This window comes from Piliocolobus tephrosceles, chromosome 7, assembly GCF_002776525.5.
Source record: "Piliocolobus tephrosceles isolate RC106 chromosome 7, ASM277652v3, whole genome shotgun sequence".
NCBI lineage: Eukaryota > Metazoa > Chordata > Mammalia > Primates > Cercopithecidae > Piliocolobus > Piliocolobus tephrosceles.
Window position 1 is genome coordinate 96,832,923 of NC_045440.1, and position 21,045 is coordinate 96,853,967.

Below are 21,045 nucleotides of genomic sequence, written 5' to 3' on the forward strand. Positions count from 1 at the left end.
ATTCTATCAAGGGAAAATACAATGAGCAATATGTAGTTGATTGATTAGAACCCACTAAGAAGTTAAAGCATAACACAATTTGAGAATCTCAAACAGTTAATACCAAACACTTTTTATATTTCATGATTGGTTAAGTTAAGAGGATTGCAAATATCTTACTGTCACAGGTGTTTGTTATAAACTTCAAGAATGACTTCCTGACTCTGGGAGTAACCTAGAAGAAGATTCAAGCCTACCTGCTCACAGTGGGAGCTAAGGTCCATTTTCCCAAATAACCAAGTTACTTTATGAAAGAAATTTTATAAAGACAGTGACAAGTCAGGGATCCCAAGTAAGGCTTTAGTTATCTCTGGGAAGGGACAACATCTCAAATTTATTTGTATCACAGTGCATAGTTTAGTTTATAAAACTAGTATAATATTAATCAATATTTGGTGTTAATGACTTGGAGAGTGGGAGAAGTCAGGGAGTTTTCTCAGATTTGGCAATAAGAAAAGCATATTACTTACGATGGGAATAAGGAAATGTTACTTACCCCGGTCACAGTGAAAACCCAGAACCTCCAGAGGTAGCATTGAAAGGAAAATCTTCTGGAAGTTGGAAACAGCTGGGCCACATGATGCCAATTCTGTTCTCTTGAGATTCATCTTCCCTTTTTGGGCAGAGTTTCTCAATATTAGCATTATGGACATTGTAAGCTGTATTGTCCTCTGTTGTGGGGCTATTCTGTGCCTTGCAGGACTCAGTTTAGCAGCATCCCTTGTCTATCCACTAGATGACTGTAGCATCCTCTCCACCAGTTAAGACAACCAAAAATGTCTCCAGACATTGCCAAATGTTCCCTGGGAGGCAAAATTGCCCCCAGATGGAACTACTATTTTAGAGTCTCTCCTTGATTATCTCTGGCCTCAGGACATTCACTCCTTTAAAACTGGCCCAAGTGACAAATAGAAGAGCTAGGGAAATGCCGTGTCAAAGAGTGTAAGGGCCATGGTAAATGATTCTTGGCTTCTTTAGAATGTGCGCGGAGCAGGATAAAAGGGATAACACTTCTGCATTTTTAAGGGGATTAAAAACTGGCATGTGAAAGATATAAACCTTGACTCTCAGCGGCAAAAGTAATCTGTAATACATAATCATTCAACAGAATGATAGAAATGTAAAAAACAAAACAAAACAAAAAAAACTACTGGCTCAAGTGTGCCCCAAATTCATTGCTTCTGGGATATAACAAAGGGGAAATAAATTCCAGAAAAGATCATGAATCTAACTAATCTTATTTACAAGCTACAGCTGACTGAAGCGCAGAGCAATAAATGATATTTTGAGATTTCTTCCCACCTCCTGGTTTGCCTCCTCTTGATAGATACCACCTTTAAGTCTTTCTCAAAGGAAAATCTTCCCAGACACGTGAAACCCTTAAAGACTAGATCAAGAGTTCTTTCTCCGCCAACATTCCCAGGTCTTCTGTCTCACTTCCTATCTGCGATATTTCTCTTCCCCAGGTAACTGAAACATGAATTATCTCATTTGGATAACCATATATTAATAAAATAAAATAACCATGACATTTATTCAATAAGGGGAAAGCAACTATAGTTTCAAGGGAGTTCTTTCCTTATACAAGGTCACATGTTACATTCTAATCTAATTATCGTAAAAGTTACACATACTCTCACATTTTTCTCAGAACATCTACTGCTTCCTACTGATCTCTGAGAGTTCCAGTGAAGGACGTGGTGAACAAGAGAATGAGAAGAATCTGTTTTTGGATGCTCAGTTGGCTGGCTCATGTGCATCTACACAACACATCTGCATGTTGTGATGGACGTGTTAGATGATCAGAGACCAACATTTCTGCTGTAAAAGCTTTCATTTGTTTTTCATCACAGTGACACACAATTTCCTGCATTCTCTACCCCCTGGGGTGTTTTCTGCAAAGAGAGAACATTACTTTTGACTTTTAGCATATCTGCCCTAAATTAGCCTCATAAATTCTCTGTGTTCTCCAAGACCGAAGGAGAAAAATTAACAGAGCAAAACTGAAAACTAAGCAGAACCAACAAATTCTATATTTTTTGGAGAAAGTCTCTGTAGAAGAACAGCTGTACTGGGCTGAGAGCAATCCTCCAAGCAGAAACCAATGAGTAAGACCAATGCTAATAGGTGTTTGAAAACGAATTCACGGAGAATTTAGGAACCATCCTGAAGTCTCCAAAAATACTTGGAAGTACACTTGGGCTCAAAAAGATGCATATGCTAAGTGATAGAGAAACCAGAGCAAAAAGTATGTTTATTTTTGAGGAAGCACTTGCGACAGTGTGAGCTTAACCATCACCCATGGCCTTGAGTCCTACAGCAGCCACTTATTTGCTGTTTGGTGTTAAACAAGTCATTTAGCCTCTTCTGTTCTCAGTTCCTTCATCTGTAAATGAGAGTCTAGATAATCTTTTTGAGTTCTAGGAGCATTTGTGCTTTTTTTTTTAGATTGGAAGTTCTCATAATTATTTTTAATAGAAATGTGTGGAATAAGGATTTTGTCATGCAAACTTTTTTCCAAAATATTCTCTGACCTTAATTCTCTTACCTTCCATGAGATACAATATGCATTGATTGAACACTGTCTACTCTGCCCAAACTGTCCTTCTGAACACTTTTGTTTCACTCACTTATACTTCCACCATCTTTGCTTGTCTAAAGCCTACTCATTTGCTAAGTCTTGCCTCAAGCATTGACCTCTCCTGGCACATATTCCATTTGCTAAACAGCTTTCTGCCACACCCTCTGCATATATCTATCTGTACTTAGCATGATATATTAAAATCATCTGTTTCAGGAAGTTCTGTAAGTGGAATCATATCTCTTTTATCTTTCTATCTGTAGTGCCTAGCTAATGACTACTAAATAATAAGCCATTGAAAATATATATATATTTAGTTACTCTTGTTTAATGTATCTGTAAATATAGTGCCTAGCCTCACAGAAAAAGGGACTCTAACCAGTGTGTTACTATAAAATGAGGTGATTCTACCTGTTTTATATTGTGTTCTAAAGCAGGACAAAGGACCAAAGGAAAATTCACAAAGTGAGTGATTATTCAACTTTTAGAAGAAAACTTTAAATAAACATAAATTGCATGGCCAAAGTAAAATATAAAGTCCTATAAGGGTTTATAAAACTTGCACAGTCTGGCTTGACCGCTGCCCACTACCTCTGTGACCTCATCCACTTTATTCTCTCCTTTCCCCTTCTGGACTAGTCTAGTCCAGCCAAAGCCAGTTATATCCAGCCTTGAGGCATTTACATTTATTATTTTCTGGCCTAAATCTCCACTCTCTGGTGAACCACATGTCTTGATCTTCATCTCCTTTTAGGTCTTTAGTCAGAAGTCACCTTCCTAGTGAAGTCTTCCCTGACCACCCTATTTAAAATTGCAATAGCCAACCCACTTCTCTCCTTATTCCCCTTCTCTATTTTTCTCTAGGTTTTATCAACATTCAACATACTACATATTTTACTTATTTGTCTTGCTTTATTGTTTGTCTGTCTCCAGTAGAATCAAAGCTCTAAACGTATTAACTATTGTATATAAACCTATTTACCCTGTGCCTAGAACAATGCCTAGAACACAGTAAGTGCTCAGTAAATAATTAATTAATAGCTAAGCAAATACACAGTCAATATGCATGACCTTGATCAAATTACCTACATATTTCCTAGTGGCTTATGTATCTGATCAAAACCTGAACTCATCTCTTGAGTATCAAACTGCCTACCTGACATCTCTACCTGAATGGCTACTATTTGACTCAAGCTTAGCAAGTCTAAAACCAATTGCTTGATCTTTGTCTTAGTCCACCTGCGCCTCCATAACAAAATACCTTAGACTGAGTAGCTTATAGACAACATAAATGTATTTCTTACAGTTTGGGAGGCTGGAAAATCTAAGATCAAGGTACCAGCAGATATTACAAGGCTATAGAAACCAAAACAGCATGGTATTGGTATAAAAATCAATACATAGACCAATTTAACAGAAGGGAGAACTCAGAAATAAAGCCATATACTTACAGCCAACTGATCTTTGACAAAACTGACAAAAACTTACACGGGGAAAAGGATGCCCTCTTCAATAAATGGTGCTGGGAAAGTTGGATAGCCACATGCAAAAGAATGAAATGGAACCCCTATACCCCTATGTCTCACTATATAGAAAAAATAAACTCAAGATTGATTAAAAACTTAAACATAAGACCTGAATCTCTAAAAATACTTGAAGAAAACATGGGGAAAACTCTCCTGGACATTGATGTAGGCAAAGAATTTATAACAAAGACCTCAAAAGCACAGGCAAGAGAAACAAAACTAGACAAATGGGACTTAATTAAACTAAAATGCTTCTGCAATGCAAAAGAACTAATCAAGAGTGAAGAGATGACCTGTTGAATGGGAGTAAATATTTGACTATTTGCAAACTATTCATCCTACAGGAGACTAACAGCCAGAATATACAAGGTATTCTAATAACTCAACAGTAAAAGAACAAAAAACAAATAATTTCATTTAAAATTGGTCAAAGGATAAGAATAGACATTTCTAAAAAGAAGACATACAAGTGGCCAACAGGGTTAAGATTTCAACATATGAATTTGGGCAGAATACAAGTGTTTAGACCATAGGAATCTCTTCCCACAAACTTATTCCTCCTCCAGTCTTCCCCAGCTGAGTATGTAGATAGAGCTGACACCATTCAGACAGTTATTCAAGCCAAAATCAGGCAGTCATTTGGAGCAGAGATTATGCTGTGTGTTCACAAACTATTTCACTTTTTTTTACCTGAACATACAGCCAGGTTACATTTCCCAGTGCCCCCTACAGTAATACGGTTATGTTATTGAGCTCTGGCCAGTGGGAATGTAGGTGAAAGTGATGAACTCCACATCTGGCCTGGCTTCTAAAATGTCCCGTATGGTCCTCTACGCTCTCTTTATATTCTTTAGAGGCCACTTGTTGAAAATAGAGGTTCCATAAGATGTGGAGCAGATCTCCCTCACTCTCCTGTAGACCCATATTGGATTGTGATATGAGTGAGAAAATAGTGGGTTAAGTCACTGAGATTTGGAAAGGGATGCTTGTTACAACCGCTACTACCCTGCCTAATGCATATTTTTGTTACTTTCATTTTCCTCCCAAGTGCAACCCCTCATCTAAATTCTGAGAATTCTCTCAACACAATATTTCTTCAATTCTTCCTCTCTTCTTCATCTTCATTGCCGGCACTCTAGTCAAGGGTCAACCAAGTCTTACTTGGACATCTACAATAGCCTTTTTATTTTCATTCTTGTAACCCTCAAGTTTATTCTCTAAACATCCAGAATGATATTCAATAGTTTCTTGTACCCTTATAATTAAACCCTCTACTGTCACATGACCTGTATCTCACCCCTTGCCTACCTCATTCCCCTCTTCATTCACTACACTTCAGCCTTTTTGACCTTTTCTTTACCACCTCAGAGTCCTTACACATCCTATTGTTCCCTTCCCTGAAGAGTGCTTACAATGACTTATGATATGGCCAATCTCCCTTCATCTTTCAGTCTTATCTTAAGCCTCACTTCATCAAGAAGACCAGTTTTGAGCGCTCAGCCTAAAGCAGGTCCCCAGATTATTCTTAGTCTTGACACTCTGCTTTTTTCCTTCATATCACTTCAGAGTTAGTAGTTACATATTTATATTTACCTGTTTAAAGTCCACTGATTATACAGTAAATTCTGAGACTGTTAAGATCTTATCCATTGTGGTCACCACTGAATATCCAGCACATGCACAGTGCCTGGCAGGTGGTGGGTGCTCAATAAATATTTGCTGAATAAATGAATGGATTGATGTAAATTGATCACTGACTCTGTCTGGAATTCATTATTTCCTTTTTTTCCCAATACTACATGTCCCTTCAAATATCACCTCATTCATCATTACAAGAGCATCTTTTTTTTTTTTTTTTTAATTTGCAGGCACACCTCCAATTTTACGTTATTCATGTTTACAATAGAAAAACATTTCTATTAAGAGAAAATGATCAACACAATCTCAATAACACACTACCAGAACTATTTTTATTATTGTTGTTTGTGTTACAGGGAGGACTATGTAGAAGGAAAGACTGGAAATAGATGTTGAGTATCAGCCATACAAGGGTAAATGAGCCTGTAATTCAAGCAGTCAAAGAGAGTTGGATAACATGCTTCAGTAAAAGACTTCCCTAAGAACATTTCCAGAAGTTTCCAGCATGTTATAATCTAGGGACAAAGCTGAGTTTGGAAAATGGAATTTAGTCAGGAGCAGTTCTTAATAATACTTAGATTCTACCAAGGGCCTTTCCTGTCATATTTCGGTTTTGTAATTTTTTTTTCTTTTGACCACTTGGGTTCCTTGACCTAAGTCAGTTATTCCTATTACCTCTCCATCTTTATCTACATTGTTATACATTTTTATAGTTTAAATAACAAGGTCATGAAATTTATATTTAATTTTATGTTGCTACACAGACTTTCTACCATTGTAAAGGTTGAAAAATGAGGCACCAAGTTGGAATATTATTCCCCTGTGTGCAAGGCAGCCTAGCGTAGAGGCTAAAGACCCATACTTCACGGCCACACTGCCTGGGTTCAAATGCCATCTCTGCCACTTACTAGAACCTTGAAAAATAACATGAACTCTTCATAAAATATTTTTCCTCATCTGCAAAATGGGACTAACAATAATACCTGCTTCATAGAGTTACAATGAGGATTCAGTAAAATATCAGATATAAAGTATTTAGATCACTACTATGCAAATATAGCAATATTTATCATTGGATATTTATGTTTCTGATTTTTTTAGAAATACCAATAAAACTACAATAACCAACTTAATGCATAAAGCTATTTTCTTCATTGTTAACCATTTATCTAAAAAGTTCTTTTCCTTTTCATCGTTTATCCAAAAGACTAAACCATATCCCTGTCTTAGTAGCTGTATTTCCTTTAAACAACTGACAATTGGAAGTTAGACTATGAACAAGCTTCCATTGCACCCATGTTAAGCAGCAGGAAAGCATCCATTTATGCTGGGGCTTAAATTGTGAGGTTGGACTCAAAGTAAACAAACAGGTGAAGAGGTTGGGATGATGAAAGACAATAGACCATTACCCAAGCCTAATGGTGTTGTAAAGGAGATAAATGTCTTTGAAGTAGCACCCTTAAAACCTGTGACCTTTAGATTGACCTTTCCTTTCAGATTATGGTATGCAGGTTGTTGTGGAGTCTGTGCAGTCAGCAATTAGAAAGATGGACCTTGAGAGAAACAGGTCTTTGAGGAAGGTGCCTACTCAGAGGTATGACTCTATTTCTTCTACTAGTTACCCACTGGCTTCCAAATTTCCCAATTGCTTTCAAAATGTTGGAGGTCTATGGCTTACTCTCTCATAGATGTGCTTTCTCCAAGACAGAAAATGCATTGAGTCTCACCCCACTGTTACAGTCCATGCTGTGAGCACAGAAAAAAATCAACACCGGAATTTGGACAAATTGCCCTTTACTTGTGAGGAGTAAAGTAAATGGAACAGATGGTTAATAACACTAAACACTAGTCACCTGCAAAGAAAACGGTATCTAGAAGAATTATTCATTTGCTAAGGTCATTGAAGAAAATACAGAATTGATGAGTTTGCTAGAAGACACCAGAAACCATACACCTTTGATCTGAATGAGTGATTTAGTAGGTAATAAAGCACTATGGAGATTATTTGAAACAACTCATATTTATACAGTATGTTAAAGTTTTCAAAAAACTTTCCCTCGTGATGATAGTTCATGTTCACACAGAGTTATGAGACATGAAAGAGGATGATTATTATTCTCCCAGTAACCAGAACCCTTAATATTTATAAGTTCAACCTGTGTCATGCTGGGCCATACTGGAGCCTAAGACAAAAGAAAAAATTCAGCAATACTGATCCTATTTTTATTTTCAATTTTGATATTGTATTCATTATGAATATTTTGCATTTATTTTGCAGATTTTAATTTTAAAATATTGCATTAAAATATTATTTACTTTGATTACTGAGTTTTTTGATGCTCCCCATCCTATCCATTGTCTATTAGAAAGTCCCTTTTAAGTATTATTTTTAAATGTCATTACCTTTACAACCCAACATTATGAGTTAGTAAACTTTGTTAACTACTGCAGAAGCGTGTCGAAATTTTACACCAAGGACATATTCTGCCCTACCTGCTACAGCTCAGATGACAGTGAACCGTCCCCAAGGAATTGCTATTTTTTCTTATTCTGGTCTTAGTTGAAGTAGAGAGTAATAGGCGACATGACTGATTTCTGTTTAGTTGGTTTAATTTCTTGTTTAAAAATATTTCACCAAAAAATACTTATACAGAGTTTTACGTTAATCAAAACTAAGCAGAGCTTATAATGAAGAATGTCTTCCCTGTCACTTTTTCCTAATGCAATTTCCAAGAGCAACATTTTTTAACTTTTAAAAACCATTTCTTGTATTTCTGCCATTATTTTAAATAAGAATTTACGTATTGATTTATCAAATAGATGCATTAGTTACTGCTGTTATGATACATATCAAATTCTCTAACCCCAATATACTTCTCCTTTCCTTCACCTTCCCAATACAGTTATCATGTTTTTTGGTAAAATCAATAACTGTTGTTTGCATCATTATAACAACATAAAATATTGTTCTCTGCATAGCAAATGCTACAATATAATTATGCTTGTATACATTTTGATTTTTACTGGTATTACTTAATTACCTCCCTTTTATCATAATCATCTATATATTTTGAGACAAAAGATACCATATCTATAAGCCATATCTATAAACAATATCCTTAGATGTTTCAAACCTCTCCATTATATGCCTATGTTTAAATATACCAGATGATGTATCAATTTTATGTTGTTCCTGGATACCTTCCTCATGAAATTCTCCCTCCTATTTCCCAATTCTAAACCACTTGCTCTCTGGACTCAAGGATGGCTCTTATCCTGAACTTTGGTTTTACAAGATCTTGTCTAGAATTTCCTATATTCTGAACCTCAAGTTTTTCCCTTCCTTATTTTACTCTCTAATTGTACTGGAACACATACTTTTAGCTTCCTCAGTAAAGGTGAGTGAAAGCCAAGTTTTTTAGTATATTATTTAACTCCCATATATTCAAGAATTTTCCAGATTTCCTTATGTCATTGATTTCTAATTTAGTTCCATTTCTAAACATATACTTTGTATGACTTGAATTCTTTCAAGTTTATTGAAACATATTTTATGATCTAGAACATGGTCCATCTTGCAAAACTGTGTGTTGATTTGTTTGATGTATATTTGGTCCTTGATAAATTTGTTCCCTGTGTACTGTGTGCTGTTGCTGGGAGGAGCAGTCTATAAGTGTCAACTAGGTCAAATTGGTTGATAGCATTGTTCAAGTTTTCTATATCCTTCCTGACTTTCTGTCTTGTTGTTCCATAAATTGAGAAAAGGGCATTAAAATCTGTGACTAAAATTGTGGATTTGTCTATTTCTCCTTATAGTTCTATTGGTTTTTGCTTCAAATGTTTTGAAGCTATATTATTAGGTACAGAAATACTTAGGATTGCTGTGTCTTCTTGATTTACTGACTCCTTTATCATTAAGAAATGACCTTCTTTACCACTGGTCATATTTTTTGCTCTGAAGTTCACTTTGTTTGATACTAACATAGCCAGTGCAGATTTCTTTTAATTCATACTAGGATAGTATATGTGCTTCCATCCTTTTAGCTTTAATCTATTTGTGTCTTTATATTTACATTGGGTTTCTTGTGGGCAACATATAAACAGGGTCTTGCTTTTTTATCCAATCTGATTATGTCTGCATTATAATTAGGGTGTTTAGAACATTTCCATTTAGTACATTTATTGACATCACCATCATGATATTTGTTTTCTATTTGTCCTAACTGCTCTTTGTTTACTTTTTCCTCCTGTTTTTGGTGCCCTTTTGTTTTGTATTGAGTATTTTTTATTATTCCATTATATCTCCTTTGTAAACTAATTAGCTGCAATTCTTCATTTTATTATTTTAATGGTTACTTTGTGGTTTACAATATAATTTTTAAATTATAACAATCTCCCTTCTAGTAATATTATGCCACTTTATATTATATGGCTTAAGAACCTCACAATAGTTTACTTCTATTTCTCTCTTTCTAGCCTTTGTGCTAATGCTATAGTATATTTTACTTCTACATATATTATGTACCCCACGCTACATTGTTATTATTTTTGTTTAAGTAGTAAATTATCTTGTAAAGAGACGTAAGTAAGTTTTTTAAGTCATGTACTAACCAGTGTGGTTCCTTTTTTATTTTATTTTACTTTGTTTTTGGCTGAGTACAGGGGACTTTATGATGGTACAGTACATGGCAAGGTGGGACTCCCTAGGCCCCTCTCATTCTTCAGGGTTTCTGGCATGAAAACTGTGTCAAGGGGAGATTCTTAGTATGAAGGTGAATGACTGTGGCAGGGGCTTCCCAGTCACTGAAGCCCCTTTCCTCCATACATGCTCTCACTGGGGCTGGTGGTCCAGGGATTCTTACTCCTTGAGGGCCATGTGAACTATAAGGTCTAACACCCTGTTGATGTAGCCAAATTCATTGTCACACCAGGAAATGAGCTTGACAAAGTAAGTGGTAATTGAGGGCATTTCACCAACATTGAAGGGGGAAAGAGTAGGTGTCACTGTTAAAGACAGAGGAGACAACTTAGCACTCAGTGTAGCCCAGGATGCCCTTCAGGGGAGCTCTCCAATGCCAACTTTACCATCTTATTGATATCACCATATCTGATAAGTTTCTCCATATGGCAGATCAAGTCCACGACTGATACGTTGGCAGTGAGGATATGGAAGACCATGCCAGTGAGCTTCCCATTCAGCTCAGGCATGGCCTTGCCCACACCCTTGGTAGGACCAGTAGATGCAGGAATGATGTTCTGGAGAGCCCTGTGGCCCTCGCACCACAGTTTCCCAGAGGGGCCATCCACAGTCTTCTTGGTAGCAATGATGGCATGGACTGTGGTCATGAGTCCTCCTCTACAATGCCAAAATTGTCATGGATGACCTCGGCCAGGGAGGCTAAGCAGTTGTTGGTTCAGGAGGCATTGCTAAGGATCATGAGGTTCTTTTTTCACTTCTCATGGTTAATGCCCACCAAAAACATGGGGGCATTAGCAGAGAGAGAAGAGATGATGATCCTTTTGGCTCCCCACTCTAAGTGAGTCCCAGCCATCTCCAAGATACTGAAGATACTGGAGGATTCCACAGCATAATCAATGCCAGCATCAACCCATTTGATTTTGGTGGGATCTTGCTCCTGGAATATGGTGATAGTATTACCATTGGTGACACATTTCCTGTTCACAGCCTTGACAGTGCCATGGACCTTGCCATGCGTGGAATTATACTGGAACATGTAGACTATGTAGTTGAGGTCAATGAAGGAGTCATTGATGGTGACAATATTTACTTTGCCATAGTTAAAAGCTGGTGCTTCATGAAAAGTTGCAGCAGTATATCAAACAGAAGGAGCAGAGACTAGTTGCCATTTCTGATGCTCATCATTCCTTTGCATAAGCCCATATTTCTATCTGGTATGATTTTCCTTCTGCCTGAAAGACTTCCTTTAACATTTCTTATAGTCTATGGGGTGATAGAGCCTTTTAACTTTTGTATCTCTGAAAATTTATTTAATTCAACTTCGGTTTCTGTTTTGAAAGATACTTTCTCTGGTTATTGGTGTCTATTGAAATTCTCTCTTTCAATACTATTAAAAATGCTGCTTGACTGTCTTTTTGCTTATATTGTAATTGTTTCTAATGGAATATCTAATCCTAATCTTTCTTCCTCTGTCTGAAAGGTGTCTTTTTTCCTCTGGCTGCTTTTAACATATTTACCTTTTGCTAGTTTTGAACAATTTGACTATGACATTCCTGGGTGTAAGTTTTTTCTTTTTTTCTTTCTTTTTTTCTTTGCTTGAATTTGGGTTTGTTGAGCTTCTTGGATCTGTGGGATTATAGTTTTCATCAAATTTGGGAACTTTAGGGCTATTGTTCTTTAAATGTCTTTCCCTCCATCCTCTTTTGGTGCCCCAATTACCCATAATATTAGGCCCCTTGAAATTGTCCCACCACTCACTGGTGTTCTGTTCATTTCTTTTGAGTCTTATTTCTGTTTCATTTTTTATCGTTTCTATTGCTACATTATCAAATTCATTAATATTTTCTTCTGCAATATCTAATATGTTGGTAAGCCTTCCAAGTAGGACTTTGATCCCAAACATCATGGTTTTGATCTCTAGACTGTGTGGAATACAGTTGCAGCCATTGTTTTAATGTCTTTGCCTGATAATTCTATTGTGTCAGTTCTGCATCAATTTTAATTGATTGTGTTGTTTTCTCCTCAATATGTGTTGCATTTTCTTTTTTTGTTTGTATGCGTAGTCATTTTTGTTTAAATGCTAGACATGATCAATTTTACCTTTTTGGATGCTGGATATTTTTATAGCTCTAGAAATATTCTTAAACTATATTCTAGAAATAACCTAAAAATAGTTTGATTTCTTGGGGTGTTGCTATTAATATTTGATAAGCAAGACCAGAACAGCATTTGATTTAAGGATAATTATTTTCCACTCATAAGGAGAGATCCTTCTGATACTCTTCCTGGTGACGTTTGCCAGTCTGGATGGTAGAAATAGAAACTACTCCCAGACCTATGTGAGCTCAAGGTACTGTTACCTCTAATTCTTTTATACGGTTCTTTCCCCAGATTCTGCAGGGATGCTGGTCAGTAATTTACTGAATACTTGAGGGGGCCCTTCTGCAGTTCTCTAGCGTTGCCTCTCTGTTCTGTCTAGTACTCTGCCCTAGGCACTCCAGTTGTTTTGATCTCTCCAGACTGTCAGCTTAATCTCCTTAACCCTTAGTTTAATCTCCCTAAATTCAGTTCCATGGCTGGAAAACTCTCTCAACACAGTAAGCTGAGGCATAGTTAATTCTTCCCCATCTCTCAGGGATCATTGATGTCTTGAAATCAATTGTTGCCTGGTATCTGATGTCTTGAAAACATTGGTTTTCAGTTGTTTTGGGTAGGAGGGTTATGTCTTTTTAAGTAATTTTCTTCCTTGGATTTTCTTCTATCTTTTCTTCTGATCTTATAATCAGTTGAATGGTGGACCTAGGTGTCATTTTTTTTCATTTGTTTTTGTTTTTACCCTTTCTTTCTCCAGAAATTGTCTTTACTTTATCTCCATTCTAGTGATCTCCCTAAGGTATTTTTCAAGGTTTATATAATTTCCTACATTATCTTTGTTTTCTTTGGGTTTCTCTTTTGATTTATGTTTTCATGTTAGACACTTTTCTCCAATGACTATGTTTTGAATAAGGAAATGTCTAGGTAAGCCTGAACCATGTGGTAATTCCAAATAGTAAAGAAGCTACCAATGATTACTAATGTCATGTCAGAAGTGTTCAGTAGCCAAACCCACTGGCCAAAAGTGGCACAATTTAAGCTTCAACAAATATAATAATACTAATGCCTTGGATAGAACAAAGTAAATATTTTTAAATCTATGGGTTCATGACAACTGTGAAGCAAAACAAAACCTAATTCCTGACATTTGGAAAGTCCACGGCAGGATTACATTTAGTCATCAAGACAACCATAGGAGCTGCTTATTTTGCACCCACTTTAAAATGGAAACTGAGGGTTAGAGGTTGAAATGACCTGTCAGGGTCACATGACTGCTAGTGGTCAGTGACAAAGTTGGAATTCTATCCTGGCCAATGTTTCTTCACCACCCTCCCACCCCTGCCTCATTTGTCTTATATATAAATCCTGGAGTTACCAGTAAGAATATCTTTGCAGAAGTAAAAATTCTTCCAGTCCACTTCCTGGTGGCTGTGGTCATTCACCAGATCCCTGTTCCCCTCTGATGGGGCTGGTCTGTTGCAGAGAGCACTCAGGAAATCTGCCGACCCTCAGTCTAGGCCTCCAACCTGGCCTCTAGCTCTAAGGTGCAGGCAGGAGGGAAGCAGCAGCACTCAGGTTCCACGGCAGAAAGGCAAGATGGGTTGGGCCGGGTCTCTGCTGCTTTTCCTTCCCCAGTCTCTGGCCTGCAGTCTGTATTCCAGGAAAACAGTACAGAAAAAGCAGCGGGGATGGTGCAGGGGGATGGGATGCTGCCTGAATACAGGCTAAGAGCCAGCCTTTTTTAGGAAAACATGACATAAATCCTAAAATATCTAAGGGTGAAAAGATATAATGCCTGGTACTTGCTTCAAAATAACACAGGTGGGAGGAAATAGAGATGATTTGAGATTGGCCATGTATTGCTAAGCATTGACACTGAGCAATGGGTGTGTGAGGGTTTATTATACTCTTCTCTTTACTTTTACGTGTTTGAAATTTTCTATAACAAAATATTTTTAATGAAACTGTTTAGAAATTCTGTGAGTGAGCAAAGACTTGTGTATTGGAGGTCTCCACTCTAGTGAAATGGGTCAGCAGCATGCCAGCTAGATTTGGGGAACTCTCAGTTATCAGTAGGTGAAAGTATTTTCTCTAGGGTTTCTCCAAAGAGAAGTTCTCCAGTTTCCTCCCTAAGGTTTGCATGCTTGGATTTGTATGTTTTCAGAGACAAAAGAGGGACACATCCTATGGGCCCTACGTTTCATTAGGGTGGTTTTGACTTACTCTTCTGCTTCAGCTCAACACCTTCCCTGCCCCCATCTCTATCTGATATCCCTGAATGATTCCAAAGAATACATTTTCAGTATTATTCATAGAACAGAATTCCCTGCTCACACAGCATCAGGGAGGACATCCTGGGATCCAATTCTTCCTTTTGCAAAATTTCAGTTCAATCAGTTCAGTATTCAGTCCCTGTATTCTGTCCCACACTTCATGCTCACCTTCAGGTTTTCTTGGTGCCTCTAAATTCTTAAGTACTACAGAAGGAAGTTTGCAGGAGACAATGAGTTTTCCAGTCATCAATATCCTTCTTGGTCCCTCATTAGCATCCCTCTTAATAAGTAATTTAGGTTATAACTTCCTCTATTCTATTATGTCAGGTACAACTCCTAGTTCTGTTTTCAATCTTCCAAAAATTGGTTTAAATCTCTTATATTTATCATTTAATATTTAGTTCTTCTTTTTTGGGCCCCAAGAGGTAAAGGGAGAAGAAAAAAAGCACATGAAATCAACACATCAATTTAACTAGAAGACCAGCTAAGACTGATTTAAAATAAAAGTTGCCTCATGGGAGAAACTGTTTAACTTGTTTACCATCACACCTAACACAGTGTCGTGTGCAGAAGTAATTCTGAATAATGCTTATGACAGTCACAAATTTTTTTTATTTATGATGTGTGGCAGGAGGTCAAAGGCACAAGAGCAGAGGAAACCTCTTTTGCTTTGCAAAGAAAACAGGAAAATGTCCAGAGCTCAGAAATTGATCGGTGATGTATGTGCCATTATTCTTTTCAAAGCTACATTTGAAATATTTTTGGCTTTAACTTTCCTTCCCTTATACCAATCATTTTAGTTGTTAAGTTTGTTTAGAAAGTAATTTTTAAAAGATTACACTGATAACCCTAAGCCAGTTTGAGGCAGGCTAAGTCTGCGGATGTGGAACACTTAAAATGTCCATTAGTACTCCTCTTTTGTCACTTACCACCCAGGGGGTCACGCCTTTGGTATGAAAGTTGTTTATAAACTGGTAGCTTTATTTTTAAAACAGAATGGAAGGGCTGAGGTGGAGCTAGGCAGAAGATTGTATGATTAAAGTTTTGAGATCCGTACACATTATGAACCAGTCCTGGGTTTGTGAGTATTTTATAACTCAACCATTAACCACTAATCTGTTGGAACCTGATGCAAAAAGTTTCAATCTCTTTCTAAAACCATAAGGTACTGTTGGGAAGCCAATTCTTTCTACATAATCCCTCAACAAAAGGAGATAATAATAACTTCTATTTAGATGACATAATTTCATGAAGCTTATGATTATCTATTTCACAATTATTTTGGCATTATAGAAACCTACTGTGATGTTTTCCACGTTTTGGAAATGTGGTTAAAGAGGCTAAACTGGCCTAATTCAACCAGGCTTCAAAAAATCACACCATCTTTTTTTTTCTTTTTTTTTTTTTTTTTGAGACTGAGTCATGCTCTATCACCCAGGCTGGAGTGCATGGGCGCAATCTTGGCTCACTTCTGCTTGGCAACTCCCGCTTCCTGGGTTCAAGCAATTCTCCCATCTCAGCCTCCCAAGTGGCTGGAACCACAAGTGCGTGCCACCACGCCTAGCTAATTTTTGTATTTTTAGTAGATACGGGATTTCACCCTGGCTCACTTCTGATCTTGGTAACTTCTGCTTCCTGGGTTCAAGCTATTCTCCCACCTCAGCCTCCCGAGTAGCTGGGACCACAGCTGCGTGCCACCACATCTGGTTAATTTTTGTATTTTTAGTAGAGATGGGGTTTCACCATGTTGGCCAGACTGGTCTCCTGACCTCCTCAAGTGATCCCAAAGTACCAGGATTACAGGCGTGAGCCACTGTGCCAGCCTCACACCATCTTTTAGATACTTCCCTCATGGCTATAGTGATTTGTTTTCCCTCTGAGATTTTCATTTGTGTCACCTCTTCTCTTCTACTGGGGTATTATTATAATGTAGTAACAGGTTCTTCTAGAGGATCAGACATTTTGCATTATGCATAATGGAGGGAGAATATTCTATCTTACCCAAGTTGTCTTTATGATTATATATATTTAAACAAACAAACAAACAAATAAACCTTCCAGTTCTTCTTGCTGAGTCATGTTCAAGAGCAATGTAGAGGATGTTTCAAATGACTTGCCTGGAGTTCAGACAACCTTAAACTTCCTATTACCCTTCTCTGCCTTCCCTCTATTGACTAAATTTTCTACTAGTAAATAGAAAGCTCAATTTTAAAAACGTATTGCTATGGCCTGCATTAGTTGTTTGCTGCTGTAACAAATTACAGCAAACTTAGTGGCTTAAAATAATACAAATTTATTATCTTAAATCCTGGAAGTCAGAAGTGAAAAATGGGTCTCACTGGGCTAAACCCAAGGTGTTGGCAGGGCTGCATTCTTTCTGGACACTCAAGGGAAAAATCTGTTTCCTTGCCTTTTCCAACTTCTAGAGGCTGTCCACATTCTGTGCTTTGTGGCCCTATCCTCCATCTTGAAAGCCAGCAACCTTGGGCTGAGTCCTTCTACCGCGGCCGTCTCTCCGGTTCTCACGCTTCTGCTTCTATCTTCCATTTATAAAGACTCTTGCGGCCAGGTGTTGTGGCTCATGCCTGTAATCCCAGCACTTTGGGAGGCCGAGACGGGCAGATCACTTGATGTCAGGAATTTGAGACCAGCCTGGCCAACGTGGCAAAACCCTATCTCTACCAAAAATACAAAAAAGCTGGGCGTGGTGGCGGGTGACTGTAATCCCAGCTAGTCGGGAGGCTGAGGCAGGATAATTGCTTGAACCGGGGAGGTGGAGGTTGCAGTGAGCCGAGATCATGCCACTGCAGTCCAGCCTGGAAAACAGAGCAAACTGGTCTCAAAAAAGAAATAACAAGGCAGGTGATTGGCAAGGTCAATGCTCAATTCTGCTTTGTAATGTAACCTAACATTCACAGGTTCTGGGGATTAGGATGTGGATATGATTGTGGGTGGGAGAGTGGGGGTATTATTCTGCCTACCATATAGTCCTAGTAGGCTTGTAGCAAATAAAGATGTCATATTCTCCCCTTCCTTTGGGAGTAATTTGCTTGGTTGCTGTGGGAAGGATATCTAAATATTTTACAGGAATTTTTAGAACATCCATGAAGTAGGGGGGTGTATTGAAAGAATGAAGGTTATACGTTAGCATACATCAGAAACGTTTGTGTATGAGAAACTGTGAGCATGCATGCATGCATACAGAAAGTCATCAAGAGATCAAGTTGATTTGTGTGACTCACTCCACAACCGTGGGCCATGGCTCAGCCTCTCCATGTCCATTTCAGAACGTCATTGTACTTGCCCTCACTTTTGCCACACCCACAAATTAAATTAAGTTTAATTTGAATGTTGCTTTTCTAAATGTAGACTTCAAGGGTAACATGACTGCAAACACTTTTTGTTGTGACAGAAAATCTAACCCAAATCTGCTTCAACAATAAGGGGAAATTTTTGTCCTAGAAAATGTGCAGAGTAGGTTAGTTTTAAAAAGTAGATTAGTAATCATAGTCCCAGCTCTGTTTTGCCATGATTTTGCTGGCTCTGCTCCCCATCAGGTAGTAACTCAATTCTCAGGTAGAGCTGGTTCATCATGACAAAAATGATTGTAAGGCTGGGTACAGTGGCTCAGGCTTGTAATCCCAGCACATTGGAAGGTGGAGGTGGGCGAATCTCCTGAGCCCAGGAGCTCAAGATCAACTTGGGCAACATGGTAAGACCACATCTCTACAAAAAAAAAAAATACAAAAATTGGCTGGGTATGGTGGCATGTGCCCATAGTCCCAGCTACTTGGGAGGCTGAGGTGGGAAGATCACTTGAGCCCAGGGAGGTGGAGCCTGCAGTGAGCTGAGATCATGCCACTAAACTCCAGCCTGGGCAACAGAGTGAGATCCTGTCTCAAAAAACAAAACAAAACAAAACAAAACAAAAAGTGACTGTAGCACTGCAAGCTCTTTTGTGTGTGTGTGTGGTAAGAACACTTAGTGTACCCTCTTCAAACTTTTTTAGTGCACATTACACTAGTGTTAACTATGGCTGCTATACTGTCTAGAACTGCTATATAGTTCTAGAGCAGTTCTCTAGAACTTCTCACCTGGCTTAACTGAAACTGTATACCAATTGAACAGCTCCCTTTTTCCCCTCCCCACAGCCTCTGGTAACCACCATTCTATTATCTGCTTCTATGAGTGTGAATAAGTACATATGCTCCTCAATTTACTATGGGGAAACATCCTGATAATCCCATCATAAGTTGAAACATCATAAGTCAAAAGTGCATTTAATACATGTAACCTACTGAACAGTATACCTTAGCCCAGCCTGCCATAAACATGCTCGGAACACCTACATTGGCCTACAGTTGGGCAACACCATCTAACACAAAGCCTAGTTTATAATAAAATGTCGAATATCTCATGTTAATTTATTGGATGCTGTACTGAAAGTGAAAAACAGAATGGCTATATGGGCACTCGAAGTACAATTTCTACTGAATGCTTATTACTTTCTTTCTTTTTTTTTTTTATTTTGAGACGGAATCTTGCTGTGTCGCCCAGGCTGGAGTACAATGGCACAATCTCGGCTCACTGCAAACTCTGCCTCCCCAGGTTCATGCCATTCTCCTGCCTCAGCCTCCCGAGTAGCTAGGACTACAGGCACCCACCACCATGCCCGGATAACTTTTTTGTATTTTTAGTAGAGACAGGGTTTCACTGTGTTTGCCAGGATGGTCTCGATCTCCTGACCTTGTGATCCACCTGCCTCGGCCTCCCGAAGTGCTGGGATTACAGGCGTAAGCCACCGCGCCCCGCCTGAATGCTTATTACTTTCGCACCATCATAAAGTCAAGAAATCATTACGTTGAACCATCATAAGTTGGGGACCATCTGTAGTTACCATTGCTATCCACAGCTTACAGATGAGGACACTAAGGCTTAGGCAGATAAAATGACTTGCCCAGTATCTCAAAATAAATAAATAAATAAAAAATACATGGAAGCACTGGGACTTAAACCCAAGTCCCCCTATCTTCAAAACTCAAATCTTCTATTCTGTGCATACCACAGAAGTTTGAACCCAATTCTGAACTACATATAATCAAGTTCTGGAAGTTATTTGTGGTCCTTTCCGAGCTTTTTATGCTTGTTCATTGGGATTTTGTCAGTCATTTTCCTTGTTTGTTTATTTTGTTAAATCCTGATCTTAGTTCGTGCACCATAAGACTTACGTCTTGATTTGGAAAGTGAACTCCAAGTCGTGGTTACTGGAGTTCTGGTTAATTGGGGTTTAACTGTACAAATCCAGAATAGCACAGCTTTTTTGCTTGCAAACAATATCAGCAGCTTGCAAACAGGGTCCTGGGCAGGCTGAGCATTTGAAGCAGAATCAGCCATTTGCTGCACCTTCATGAGAACCACAGTTCCTGCAGGAGGTGGAAAGTAAATACACTCAACCTAATTCCATTGTATTGCGTGGTTTTCATGGGTCACCTGACGCATCTATCAAAGGAGTGGAAGGTAGTTTCCTTAAGAATCTATGAGCCACAATCACCCACAACCACCTCTCAGCGACAGTCACTTGTGTGAATGAGCTGGGATCCAGACTCTGGGTCATTCCACTGATATGGCTTGAGAAGCACACAAAATCCTGTCTTTCATTCTTCTGCCAGGACTTCTGGCCCACAGTCAGAATATGGCCTTCTCTGCACTGCATCCACTGCACTTTCATTGATGATAACAAGGGCTATCCATCACAGGGATCCTTTCATTTGCAGGTACTGGCCTAGGTGCTTTGCATACGTTCTCTTATCCCCAAAATAATACCCTGAAAGAGAGGTTTTATTGCCCCCATTTTGCAGATGAGCAAGCTGAAACTCAGAAAATTGAAATAACTTTCAGTAATTCAGCCCATAAGTACTTATGACTCTGTTAGGCATTTTGGCAGACTCTCAGGATACAGAACTAAAGCACCACCCTCAAGGTGCTTGAAGTCTGGTGCGAGTTCCAGACACAGAAACAGATAAATGTATCACTGGAAATTAAACGATAGAACTATGAACAGGGTATTGTGGGAGCAGAGAGGAAGTGCAAGGAATGTGGGGAGAAGAAAGTTCAGAGGAGGCTTCCTGGAGGAGGTGACACACGAACTGAGTCTTTAAGTCTGCATAGGAATCAGATACAGAGATTAAGGGGAGG

General features: G+C 38.4%; 1 pseudogene; it reads right to left on the minus strand.

Annotated features, from left to right (window-relative positions):
• Nucleotides 1–10,642: 10,642 nt before the first annotated feature.
• The window catches only part of LOC111520909, a 49,767-nt pseudogene continuing 39,364 nt past the window's right edge, over nucleotides 10,643–21,045 (minus strand).